The sequence below is a fragment of the Scylla paramamosain genome, unplaced genomic scaffold, assembly GCF_035594125.1.
Source record: "Scylla paramamosain isolate STU-SP2022 unplaced genomic scaffold, ASM3559412v1 Contig141, whole genome shotgun sequence".
Lineage (NCBI taxonomy): Eukaryota > Metazoa > Arthropoda > Malacostraca > Decapoda > Portunidae > Scylla > Scylla paramamosain.
Window position 1 is genome coordinate 77,501 of NW_026973806.1, and position 13,718 is coordinate 91,218.

Here is a 13,718-nt window from a genome sequence, read left to right on the forward strand (position 1 = left end):
CTCTCTCTCTCTCTCTCTCTCTCTCTCTCTCTCTCTCTCTCTCTCTCTCTCTCTCTCTCTCTCTCTCTCTCTCTCTCTCTCTCTCTCTCTCTCTCTCTCTCTCTCTCTCTCTCTCTCTCTCTCTCTCTCTCTCTCTCTCTCTCTCTCTCTCTCTCTCTCTCTCTCTCTCTCTCTCTCTCTCTCTCTCTCTCTCTCTCTCTCTCTCTCTCTCTCTCTCTCTCTCTCTCTCTCTCTCTCTCTCTCTCTCTCTCTCTCTCTCTCTCACGAAGAAAGAAGCAATTAAGGAAAGAAAACAATCAACGTAAGAGAGAGAGAGAGAGAGAGAGAGAGAGAGAGAGAGAGAGAGAGAGAGAGAGAGAGAGAGAGAGGATAAAACTATAGAAGTATATAGGACGTTCTCTCTCTCTCTCTCTCTCTCTCTCTCTCTCTCTCTCTCTCTCTCTCTCTCTCTCTCTCTCTCTCTCTCTCTCTCTCTCTCAGGATTCAGGATTCACAGACAGGATCCAGTTAGTCAGAAGGCTTAAGTCGCGGGCTTTGCAGGAATACACCATTGAGATGTAGTAGTAGTAGTAGTAGTAGTAGTAGTAGTGGTGGTGGTGGTGGTGGTGGTGGTAGTAGTAGTAGTAGTAGTAGTAGTAGTAGTAGTAGTAGTAGTAGTAGTAGTAGTAGTAGTAGTAGTAAAAATAAAAACAATAAAAAAGAAACATGAAAATAAAAAAAAATACAAGAATTACAAACATTTGAAAAAGAACAAAAACTAAGCAAGGGAACAATTAATGTACATTTTTATTACATACATACATACATACATACATACATACATACATACATACATACATACATACATACATACATACATACATACATACAAACATACATACATACATACATACAGATATTTCTACTTCAAACAAAACAAACAAATACAACAGTAGACAAATCCATCAACACGCAAACAAATGAATAAAGAAACACACACATGAACAAACAAACAAAAGCAAACAAACGCACATACTTCTACACTCCCTCACACCTTTCTCTTGTGTCCACCTGCCGCTAATTAACACACACACACACACACACACACACACACACACACACACACACACACACACACACACACACACTAGTAATGGTAATGTCTTCTCTCCTCCTCCTCCTCCTCCTCCTCCTCCTCCTCCTCCTCCTCCTCCTCCTCCTCCTCCTCCTCCTCCTCTTCCTCCTCCTCCTTGCATTCGTTATCTGAATATTTTCTTGTTCTCTTCTCCATTTCCTCGTCTTTTTCCTCCTCATATTCTTCTTTACTTTTCTTTTCCCTTTCTTCTTTCTCCTTGAAACCCTCCCCCGTCCCCTCTCTCTCTCTCTCTCTCTCTCTCTCTCTCTCTCTCTCTCTCTCTCTCTCTCTCTCTCTCTCTCTCTCTCTCTCTCTCTCTCTCTCTCTCTCTCTCTCTCTCTCTCTCTCTCTCTCTCTCTCTCTCTCTCTCTCTCTCTGCCGCTGAGGACCAAGTCACGTTTATTTACAAAAGGATTCACCGCCAAAATGATAAAAAAGACGACACTCCTGTTTCTTTACTTTTTCATATGTGTTACTTATGCTATTTCAATGTTACTTATTTTTATGGCAGGAAGTGTGTGTGTGTGTGTGTGTGTGTGTGTGTGTGTGTGTGTGTGTGTGTGTGTGTGTGTGTGTGTGTGTGTGTGTTATGAAGAGACGCTCATTCATACATATAAACATACACCTTCTTCTTCTTCTTCTTCTTCTTCTTCTTCTTCTTCTTCTTCTTCTTCTCCTTCTTCTCCTTCTCCTTCTCCTTCTCCCTCCTCCTTTTTCATTACAATATTCGCTTTTTCCTATCTCATCTCTTCCTCCTCCATTTTCTCTTCTATCACAATAATCGCTTTACCACTCTCACCTCCTCCTCCTCCTCCTCCTCCTCCTCCTACAGACGTTCTTGTCTAACTAATCTGCTTGATTTCTTTTATGATGTTATCACCATGTACGACGAAACAAAGGCAGTAGATATAGTGTATTTAGATTTTCAAAAAGCTTTTGACAAAGTTCCCCATAAGCGGCTACTAGCTAAATTGAAGTCACATGGTATAAATGGAAAACTTCTCAATTGGCTTGAAGACTGGCTGTCTGAGAGAAAACAGCGCGTTGTTTTAAATGGTAAATTTTCAAACTGGCGAGAAGTTCTAAGTGGTGTACCACAGGGATCAGTGCTCGGCCCTGTTCTTTTCCTTATTTACGTTAATGATATCGATGAGGGCCTCACCTGCAAAGTATCTAAGTTCGCTGATGATACAAAAATAATGAATAAAGTAGTCACGTCTGAGGATAAAAGAAAATTACAATCTGATCTTGACCACTTAGCCACTTGGTCAGACAAGTGGCAGATGAGCTTCAATGTAGATAAATGTAAAGTGTTGCACATTGGTAATAATAACGATCACACTGATTACTTAATGAACGGTACCGAGCTTCTTAAGATTAAGGAGGAAAAGGACTTAGGCGTTATAATTACCTCAGACCTCAAGTCAAGTAAACACTGCTCGGAAGTAGTTAAAACAGCAAATAAATTGGTTGGGTTTATTGGTAGGACTTTCGAATTCAAATCAGAAGGGGTAATTCTCACATTGTTTAATACACTTGTCCGACCTCTACTTGAGTACTGCGTCCAGTTCTGGTCACCCCATTACAGGAAAGATATAGACAAGCTGGAGAGAGTCCAAAGAAGAGTTACAAAGTTGATCCCACGACTGCGGAACAAGCCTTATGAGGAGTGCTTGAGGGAACTCAACTTGTTCAGTTTAGAGAAACGGCGAACGCGAGGTGACTTAATTGAATTGTTTAAGATGTGTCGGGGCTTTGATAACGTAAATATAAACAACTATCTCATCATTGACAGTTCCAACACCACTCGAAATAATGGCTACAAGATTATAGGTAAGCGTTTCAGATCAGACGAGGCTAAGTATTATTTCTTTAATAGAATTGTAAATGTCTGGAACTCTCTCCCAGCACACATTGTCGATAGTAATACAATAGAAACTTTTAAACAAAGGTTGGACAATCACCTCGCAGCAACCCCTCATATAACGTACTTTGCGCCTACATAAAATGTTTTTAGTTAGTGTAGTGAATAGTATAATTTCTCTTTGATCCTTTCCTATCACATCTTAGCCTTTCCTCCTCCCTATACTCTCCTGTTTTTCCTTCCTTGATCTCTAGTGTCCTCCATCCTCTAACTCTTAGAATCTGTAGTGGTAGTGGTAGAATAGACACACAGACAGCCTCGTTAGGCCCAGTAGGGCTGTTGCTGTCTGTTCTTTCCTTTGTATTCTTTTGTATTCCTCCTCCTCCTCCTCCTCCTCCTCCTCCTCCTCCTTCTCGTCCTCTTCTTTTTATTTATCTACACTTCTGTCATTTCCTCTCCTTCATTTTTGTTGGTTCTCCTTCTTCTTCTACCTCCAGAAACTGACATGTCATATAACAAACGAAAATGAATGAATGAATGAATGAATGAATGAATGAATAAATAAATAAATAAATAAATAAACATAATTAATAAATGCACAGATAAGTAAAACCAATAAATAATTCCAGTCACGTGATTTTGCAGATTACAATTAAAACAACAACAACAAAAAAAAATAAATAAAAATTAATAAATGAATATAAAAACTGACAAAATGTGGCAGTAACCTCTCTCTCTCTCTCTCTCTCTCTCTCTCTCTCTCTCTCTCTCTCTCTCTCTCTCTCTCTCTCTCTCTCTCTCTCTCTCTCTGCGTTAACGCACCGTATGATGAGATCGCGTTCCATAACTCATCACAAACATACACACACTTAATGAGCTGCATAGTAAATTAAACTGTTTTTTTTTCTATTTTTTCCTTTTTTTCTTTTATTTTCTTCTACGTAGTGTGAGTCTTGTTTTATCTATCTCTATTTTATCTATCAATCACTCCTTTATTATGTATCTTTCTGTCTATATATGTGTCTGTCTGTCTGTCTGTCTGTCTAGCTGCATGTCGATTACTTTTATCTATCTAGCCATCTATGTATCTATCTAGTTATCCATCTATCTATGTAATTCACTCAGTACCTATCTATTTATCAGTCTTTCTATCTATCTGCCTATCAACCTATCTATCTATATAAACATCGATCTATCTGCAAAATCTACCAATCTGACATCTATGTATCTATCTATCTACCTTTCTATTTATTTGTATGTCTACCTGTCAATTTATCTATACATACATACCTATCTATCTATCTACCAATCTACCACTTATCCTTAAAAATCTACCTACTTATCTCTCTCTCGCTCTCTATTTACCTATCTATCTATCCATCTATCAATTTATTTATCCCCTCTCATCCTATCTATCTATCTTCTACTACAACAGTCTACAATAATTTCAGACGCCCAAGAAAACAAAGTACAAGCAATAAAATCAAGAATGTATTTTATATCTGCGCCGAGAACAAAGACCCTGCAAAGCCCTCATGGATTCTGTGTTGTATTGCACCAACTGTAAACACGAGATCTCCAATGTTTTATTCTTGCTATTGTACGTTTTATTTAATTACTTTTTTTTTTTTTACGTTTTTACAAATAATAATAATATATTTTCTTTATTAGTTAGCAGGGAGGCGCGTGCCGGCCAGAGTTGTAAGGGAGAGGATTTATCAACTTTGATGAGAAAACTTGTGAAATTTCATGCGTCGCAAATCATAAAGGAACATAAATAGAAATGGACAAGAAGTGTTGTTAAAAAGAAGAGAGGAGGAGACACTAAAGATGATCATATTTCATGGATCTATACTAGATTATCTGAGTGAGTCAGTTGTGAGTTCAAGAAATACTACTGTGACTAGAACATCGGAACATGAGAACGTAAGGGAAGCTGCAGGGTGCCAGTATACTACACGTGGCAGTCGTGAAGCACGCATACCTATATTCACTACCTCCTTATGATACAGATAATGAATCACAAACAATTTCGTCTCCTACAGTGCGAGGGATGCAGTTATTTAGATTCCCGTCAGTTTGAAGTGAACAGCTGCTCTCCTCACGGCTATTGAGAAGAAGAAGAAAAAGGAATGGGAATAAGCAAGTCACCGTAATTCTCCTCCACGAGTCTCCACACAGAGTAAGAGGGAAGGTAATGATGACGACAAAGAGGACGAGAATAACCATAAGTAAAAAAAGCAGTAGATGTGAGTAATAATGACGGCAAGGTGGGAAGGAAATAAAAAGTCAATGAAGGGGAGACAGAGGGGCAAATATGATCAGATTACGAGTAGTGAGCGAGAGAGGCAGACGAGGCCAGAGGGAGCGGCTGTCGGCGTGAGCTATTGACGCCAGGCAGCCGAGATGATGACCGTGGAGGGGAAAGGTGAAGGGGAGAGGAACTGTTGGTTAATAGTTTAGTGGACGCGGCGCCTTTCCTGACGGGGAGGAGAGTGGCGGGGTGGGGAGAGGAAGCACGGTGTACATGTATTGCTGCGTGGAATGAACGCCAGAAAAATAGAAAAGGATTGAGGGAATAGAGGAAGGACGCGATGAGAGGGGGAGAGAAGAAAGGGCCGGGAGTGTTTGGGAAGGATTTTCTGGAGCAATAGAGGAGAGGGTGACTGTAGGGAGACAAGAGGATTATGGGATGAAGGGAAAGGAAGAGGAGGAGCTGTGTTATGTAATAGGGAGGGGAGGACAAATATTTACTAATTTAAAAGGGAAAGGAATCTTGGGTACCTCTCTCTCTCTCTCTCTCTCTCTCTCTCTCTCTCTCTCTCTCTCTCTCTCTCTCTCTCTCTCTCTCTCTCTCCATGCTGGCCACAACTCTGCATCTCTGCGTGTTGCCGTTGGTGTCTGTGCTCTTGTTATTTCTGTGTGCGTTAGATCAACTCTTGGTTGTTTTCTCTGGGGAGGTGGAGACGGCGAGCGAAGTCTGATCAGAGAGAGAGAGAGAGAGAGAGAGAGAGAGAGAGAGAGAGAGAGAGAGAGAGAGAGAGAGAGAGAGAGAGAGAGAGAGAAAGGTGAAGGAAGGGAGGATTATTGCCAATATAAAAGTGATGGGGGAATGAGAGAGGCCTGGGAGGGTTTACACGGAACACTCCACTGTTGGAGATGACGCGCTGAGGGAAAGGGAGGACGCTGGCGCCGCTGTGGAGGGACGCGCAGCACTGCCAGGGGAGGCTCAGGGCGCTGAGAAGAGGACGTGGAGTAAAAGGAGGAGTAGGAGGAGGTGGAGAAGGAATTGCACATATCTGCTGGAAAAAAAAATGTAAAAATATATAGTCGGGATTTGAAGGAGTATGTAGAAAAGAAACTATCTGGATGTTGTTTTGAGCGGATCATATTTTTTTCCCTTATCAAATAAATAGAGGAAAGAAGACCGGCTTGCTCAGGCCTGTCGTTACTCCCTCCTTCCCTGATCATCCTCCCATTGACTCCGTGCCTCCTGTAAAGTATCTTGGGAGGCAATAACAATAACGTCTTGTCGTTATATAGTAAAGTGGAGAGCTGACGGGAGGAAGGGAAGGCTGATGAAGAAGAAACAGGAGAAAAGGGAAAGACGAAGGGAAGAGAGGAGGGCAGGGAATAATGGAGGTAGAAATGGAAAAAAAGGGAATGATAGAAGTCCCAGACCGGGAAGATGAAAGTGAACGGAGGGAAGGAAGCTCCAGCGTGTTCTAGTTTTGTACACACGAGTATTTACTGAAGCTTTTCTGTGGAGCGTCATTGCCTACACTTATTGTAAATACTAAGTAAAGACGTGGCCGCGTTTCAGGTGAAGGGAGAACAAAGCCAAGCAGTGTGCGCCCGCCCTTGTGGCAAACACTGGGCAGTCCTGAGGTTGTCGGCCGCTGCTGTGTTGTGGCGCTGCGGGGATGAGAGAACAGAAGAGGCGTTTTCTGTAGTCTTTTCTTTATAAGCTTTTTATATTTATTTAAGAATAGAGCGTAAGTGTTTGTGTTTAAAGAAATTACTTTGTTTTTTCTTCCTTGTTTATTTTCTTGTGCACGTAAGAACAGTGTGTGGAATTAAGATTACTATTATTCTCTCTCTCTCTCTCTCTCTCTCTCTCTCTCTCTCTCTCTCTCTCTCTCTCTCTCAGCTGCGATCCTTAAGAAGCAAATAACCACGCTCCCTTCCTCCCTTCCCGTGAACCAAATTGGTCGTCCATACTTTTCTTCACAAATTTTCAGAGCCTCGTGAAAGCTGATCGGAAACTTGCCGTTTTTTGACAGGACAGTTTTTGCAAGAGTGCAGCCATCCACTTTGTCTTCAGAGTTAAAATGATCGACTTTTCTTTTTCTTTTCGTTTACTTGTTCGTTCCCTGATTTAACTTGATGTTCTTTAAGTGATACGGAGCGAGTTTGGAAATGGCAGCAGGATGAGGAAGGCCTGCACTTTTTTTCTTTCCTTTTTCTTTTCTTTTCTTTTCTTTTTTTTTTTTTTTTTGCGAGGGGAAGGGTGAAGGTGCTTGCAGTTATTACTTCTTGTATTGTTATCTTACCTATAAAGGTGAATGGTGGCGAGAGAGAGAGAGAGAGAGAGAGAGAGAGAGAGAGAGAGAGAGAGAGAGAGAGAGAGAGAGAGAGGCTATAAGGGAGGATGTAAGAGGTGGAGATATAAGGGATGCGAGAGGAGAATGAGGGGAGTGGGAAAGTGGAGCAGGAAACAGTGGAAAAGGAGGGGCTGAGAGAATAATGGCAGGAGATGAGAGAGGGACGGCGATGGGGAGTGAATGAAGCAGAGAGAGAGAAAGGGAAAAGGGAGAGGAGGCAATAAGTGTACAGACCAAAGCAAAATAATAATAACAGATACAGAGATGAGATTAAATAAGAATATCCATGCAGTCGTGAAATCTGTAGCGAGAACTTGTATTGCCGTGCCAACACTGACAAGGAATGGCAGAGAACACGACGATAAGGCGACGCAACAAGTACAGGGAGGGATGCTGTACAACACTGGAGTGACTATTCCCTGCCCGTGTTGCACCGCGCCTAGGGAAGTGTGACGCACCGGCATGTGAGATGACAACTCAGGGGGATTTTCTTTGTTACGTAGCAGGAGTCATGCACTAGTGAAGCAGCGTGATGTCAATGTTGATCATGATGATAATAAGAGAAGTGCACTTAGATTTATTACACTGTAACTCGGGCACAATACTGGTTGGTGAAATACATGACATTTTCTCAGTATCTTATAAAAAATATAAGTATTTTTACAGCATTCCTGTTGCCTGACAAGCTTTTTGAGACCCACAATAGCAGGTGGTGGTGATTATGGCACTGTGAAGAAGGGTCGTGGTGGTGATAATAATGCTAATTGTAGTGATGGTGACAAGGTAGTGATGATAGTGGTGGTGGTGGTGAGGATGAGGCGTGGCGGTTGTAGTGATGGTGATGATGGTAATGGTGGTGGTGCCAGTAGTGGTGATGATTGGTGAGGTTAACAAACACAAATAGCTGCACCAAGCCACACACACTCTGGTTCAGTTGGGTGGGAGTCATGTAGGCACAGGCGTGGAAACACAACGTTGCCTCACTGAAAAGGTAATGAATGGCGAGCATGTTCGTGTCTCAGGGGAGTGGTGTTAACTGCATGTGTGTGTGTGTGTGTGTGTGTGTGTGTGTTCCGGAGCGGCGCTGTGATTCTGAACCAGTGGCTTTGTTTTGTGCTTCATTTGATTACTGAAAATTGTTCTCCTCGATTAACGATGACAGGACTCAGTTTTTAGTTAATATTGTTGTTGTTGTTGTTGTTGTTGTTGTTGTTGTTGTTGTTGTTGCTGTTGGTGTGTGTGTGTGAGTGTGTGTGTGTGTGTGTGTGTGTGTGTGTGTGTGTGTGTGTGTGTGTGTGTGTGTGTGTGTACCTTTGTTTCTTTCGTCTCCATCTGGACCTCTCCCTCCACTTTTCTTCCATGAATCAAATAATCTAGTAATATATTTATTTGATAATTTCCGTGCTTTATATTTTTTTTTTACATTGTCCTGAAAATAACGACTAGTCCCTCTACTTTTCTTTCCTCTTTTATTTTTCCTCGTCCCTAATCCTCTTCAGTGCTGCTCTCTCTCTCTCTCTCTCTCTCTCTCTCTCTCTCTCTCTCTCTCTCTCTCTCTCTCTCTCTCTCTCTCTCTCCCATTAACACTCCTCAGGATAAAAAGGACGATAATGAGTGAGAAAAATGAGAAAATTTTTAATGCTGAAGTGCTTCTGTGTTAAGATTTTGTGGGCTTGTTTTCGTTTTTTTTTTCTTTCCTTTTTTCCTAATACAGAATCCATCTCCCCTTAAGCAGCGTGAAACAACACAACTTAAAAACCTTCAGTGTGTTGTAAGAGAGGAAGAGTGAGGGGAAAAGATAGAGTACTCAGAGAAAACTGCATGAGGAAAAGGATAAAGAGGTTCATTAGCGATTTTATAAACTCTCTTCCGTCGACTTTTATTCTTTTTCAGTTTAATCTTTACTTGTGGAAATGAGATGGCAAAGGGTGAATTAATGGTGGTGGAGGTAGTGTGTGTGTGTGTGTGTGTGTGTGTGTGTGTGTGTGTGTGTGTGTGTGTGTGTGTGTGTGTGTGTGTGTGTGTGTGTGTGTGTGTGTGTGTGTGTGTGTGTGTAAGCGTGAAAAAAAAGTGAAAGAATGGGAATAGGAAAACAAAGACTAAGTAAAAGAAAAATGTCAAGTTTATTTTCTCTGGAATACGTGGCAGAAAACGGAAGGATCTCACTTTTCCTGATTATTCTACATTTCCTTTATTTTCTTTTTCCTGGCTGTGAATTTTCGTAAGTTTCTCTCTTATGCACAAGTTTTTATCCTTTGTGTTTTAACGAAATGCCAAAGTTACAGTGTTTTGTATATCACTGCTTATACCACCGCTACCCCACGCTATTGTGTTCTTACTTTCCTTTTTTTTTTTTTTTTTACTTTCCCACAATCATTTTTTTTATCATACCTGTTTCTACTTGTTTTCTTTTTTATTTCCTTATTACTGTTTTTTTCTTTTCCTTCTTACTGTTTTTTTTTTTTACGTTAGTTTTATTCTCGCCTTTCTTAAGTATTTACCTATTTGTCGTTTTACTGGTTTGTTGTTTATCTGCCTGTCTGTTTATATATCGTCTCTCTCTCTCTCTCTCTCTCTCTCTCTCTCTCTCTCTCTCTCTCTCTCTCGCAGGTAAAGTGACCAGAGTGTTGCCCTACATTACCTGCTCTTGCAACACCTGCCTTCACTTTCTGTGGTGGTGAGGATGCGCATCACCATTAGCAGATGTGTCGTCACAGCACTGTCAACAGATAAGGCCGGTGGTGACTGTGCCGAGAATAATTGTTGAGGAAAAAGTGACGTTGTACTGAATTGTCCTCTTGGTGTCTCCTTTTTGTTTGTTTGTTTGTTTGTTTATTTGTCTGTTTATCTGTTTACCTATTTATTTATTTGTTTGTTTATTTTAATTTTCTGTTGAAATGTAATGTAGATATTGCGTAATAACATTCACCTTCATCCACACTTTCTTCATCCCACTGAATTGCGACAGAGAAAGATCAAAGTGTCCTCGCAGAAGTAAATGAAAACACCACGCCGTGCATTGCAGTCGCCGCCTGTGCGCGCGTCACACAGTAAAAATTCTAATACCACAATTACTCTAATGGAAACATTGCGATGAAAGTGCGACAGATATAACGCTTGACTGAACTGTGAGCAGGAGAAATATCAGTTAAGTAGAATTACTGTTTTGTTTTGTTGCATGATGTGAGATTATTCTGTGAAGTTTTTGTGAAGTTTTTGTGAAGTTTAGTTCTACTTTTCGTTATTTTTATTGTGCAGAATAAGTGCACGAGAGAGAGAGAGAGAGAGAGAGAGAGAGAGAGAGAGAGAGAGAGAGAGAGAGAGAGAGAGAGAGAGAGAGAGAGAGAGAGAGAGAGAGAGAGACTGAAAGGAAAACTAATTTACTCACAAAACGAACAAACCCAGACTCCCTCTCCTCCCTCATCAGAGACACAGGAATCAAGTGATGACGAAGACAAGCTGAAGAATGGTGATGAGTCAGCGGCCAGCATTGCCAACACCACACTCGCCTGTCAGGTTCGTGATACAAGCAAGACTTCAACAGCAAGAGTGTGGCTAAACCTTCTACCTTTATACAGCAGACTGATTGGGTCGTTTTCTGGGGAGTGTTGAGGCCTGTGGTGGAAGCCTCGGAGATCCCAACCATCAGTATTCGCATGGACAGGTGGTGCTTACTTTGATTTCTTCTTATTATAATTTGATAGACAAAATGAAAAGTGACGCTCTTGAGAAAACTGAGATGCATGGCGTGTGTGAGGTGGAGGCTGGCGACGCCCCACACGCCAAGCCGCTGAAGGTGAAGGTTTCGGTACAGAAGCGTGGCTGGTGGTGGCGCTGCGTGCCGCGAGCCTCCTTTAAGCAGGTGGCGGTCTTCCCCTTCCACGGGGAGGAGTACTACATGACAACCCCCAAGACCTACACCTCAATGCCGGCAGCCATGGACATGGGCCGCCTGCTGAAGGCGCGCCACAGGTCAGGGGACGCCCTGGTCAAGATCGTTCTGACGCACAGCCGAGGGAAGGTCGTCACCTTCAGGCCGGTGGCGGACTTCATGCGGCGGCTGGGCAAGGGAGAGACCGAAGACTTTGTTTTAGGCCTGACCATTGACGATGGGAACACAAAGGCGCCTGAACAGCAACACAAACAAGACGACGCCTGTGAAACCAATGAACGGAAAGGAATGGTGGAGGAGAACACTCCCTGGGTTGGAAAAATGTGTCCGAAGTGTCCGCTATGCACACTGCCGTTCTGGGACCTCCTGCAGGCCTGGGAGCCTCTGCCAGTGAAGCCGCCGACCGAGATGGACACCTACGTGGACATCCTGTCGGCGGAATGCACGGTGCTTAAGACGGAAGCCAGGGTGCTAGTGAAGGAGAAACAGAGCTCCGTCTCAGAGCTTGCTGCCCTGAAGGCTGAAATGGCACGGATGGAGCAGGAGATGGACCGTCTTGAGGCCTCGTGGGCCAGTGACCTCATGGAAGAAGGTGAAGGAGAGCCGAGTCTCGAGCTGGGAGGAATGGAAGAGGAAGATTGCGGCTCCAGGAATGAAGAGGAATGGAGGGAACTGCTTGGTGATTACAGTGCAGAAGAGAAGTCCTACGAAGATTGCTTCACTCTGGATGAAGGGCACGAACACTGGAACATAGAAGATTGTAAGGAGGAAGGCAGTGACGGGGAGAAGGAGGCGGAGGCGGAAAGTGATGAGCACACCCAGGAATGGAAAAGGCATGAGTCTAACCCCAGCATGCACCGCGCCCTCTCGCTGCTGCGGCGCCACAACGCCCCCCACTGAGGCGCCAATGGAAAACATAATATAAGGAAGAAAATTGAAAAAAAAAAAAAATACAAATAAGAAAACAGAAAAAAAGATATAGTCTTAAGTTTACGTAGTTAGTAGTACTAGAAAGTGAATCAGAAGAAACATGAAATATAAAATAAGAAAATTGAACAAAATATGAAAAAAATAAGAAAATACAAAAAAAGTTCTAGTTGTAAGTTTACGTAGAGTAGAAAGTAAAGCAGGAGAAATATGAAAAATAGAAAATAAAAAGAAAAAGAAAAAAATAGAAAATACAAAAAAAAGTTTTAGTTCTAAGCTTACGTAGAATAGAGGAAATATGAAATATAAATAAGAACATTAGAAAATACAAACAACAAAATTTAAAAAGTTCTAGTTGTAAGTTTATGTAGAGTAGAAAGTAGAGAAGAAATTAAGAAGAAACTTAAATGGATAAAAGAATACTCATAAGGAAATGATAAAAACGTTCTAGCTGTAAGTTTAGAGTAGAAAATAAAATAGAAGGAATATAAATTATAAAAAGGAGAGAGAAAAACAAATAAAAATACAAACGAAAAAATTATTTGTCTGCAGTGGAAAGTAAAATAGAAAAATAAAATAAAAAAATAAATATATAAATAAAAAGATCTATTAGTAAGTTTAGAGTAGAAAATAAAATAGAAGGAATATAAATTATAAAAAGGAGAGAGAAAAAAATTAAAAAATACAAACGAAAAAAATATTTGTCTACAGTGGAAAGTAAAATAGAAAAATAAAAAAAATAAATAAATATATAAATAAAAAAATCTATTACTAAGTTTAGAGTAGAAAGTAAAACAAGAAAACAGAAAAAAAGAAAAATATATAAATCAGGAAAATAAATGAAAATTCAAACAAAAAAACAAATGTTTACACATCTATGTTGTTAGTATAAATTTTACTTGTACGTTTAGAGTATAGATAATGGAAAAAAAATATATATAAAAAGATATATAGATAAAAATCAAAACAAAGAAGGTGCTAGGAAACGTCTCAATGTTTTAATTGTATGTTGTATTAGTTAATTGTATGTTGTATAAGTAAGGTAACAGTATACATAAAAAAAAAACTCCTTTGTAATGCTCTATGGTAGTTGTAAGTTTAGAGTTTAAGTTCAACACACAACTGGCAGCAAAGGTGGTAGTGGTGGTGGTGGTGGTGGTGGTGGTGGTGGTGTTCCTCTGGACAGGGGTGTTGCTGGATCGGGGAGAGCAGGAATGGTCACCCTCCCTCAGCTGTGTTGTCTTGCTCATAACAACACAACACTAACAAAACGTATATTGGTAACAATTTTCGTCACATTAACATTGTTTCACCATA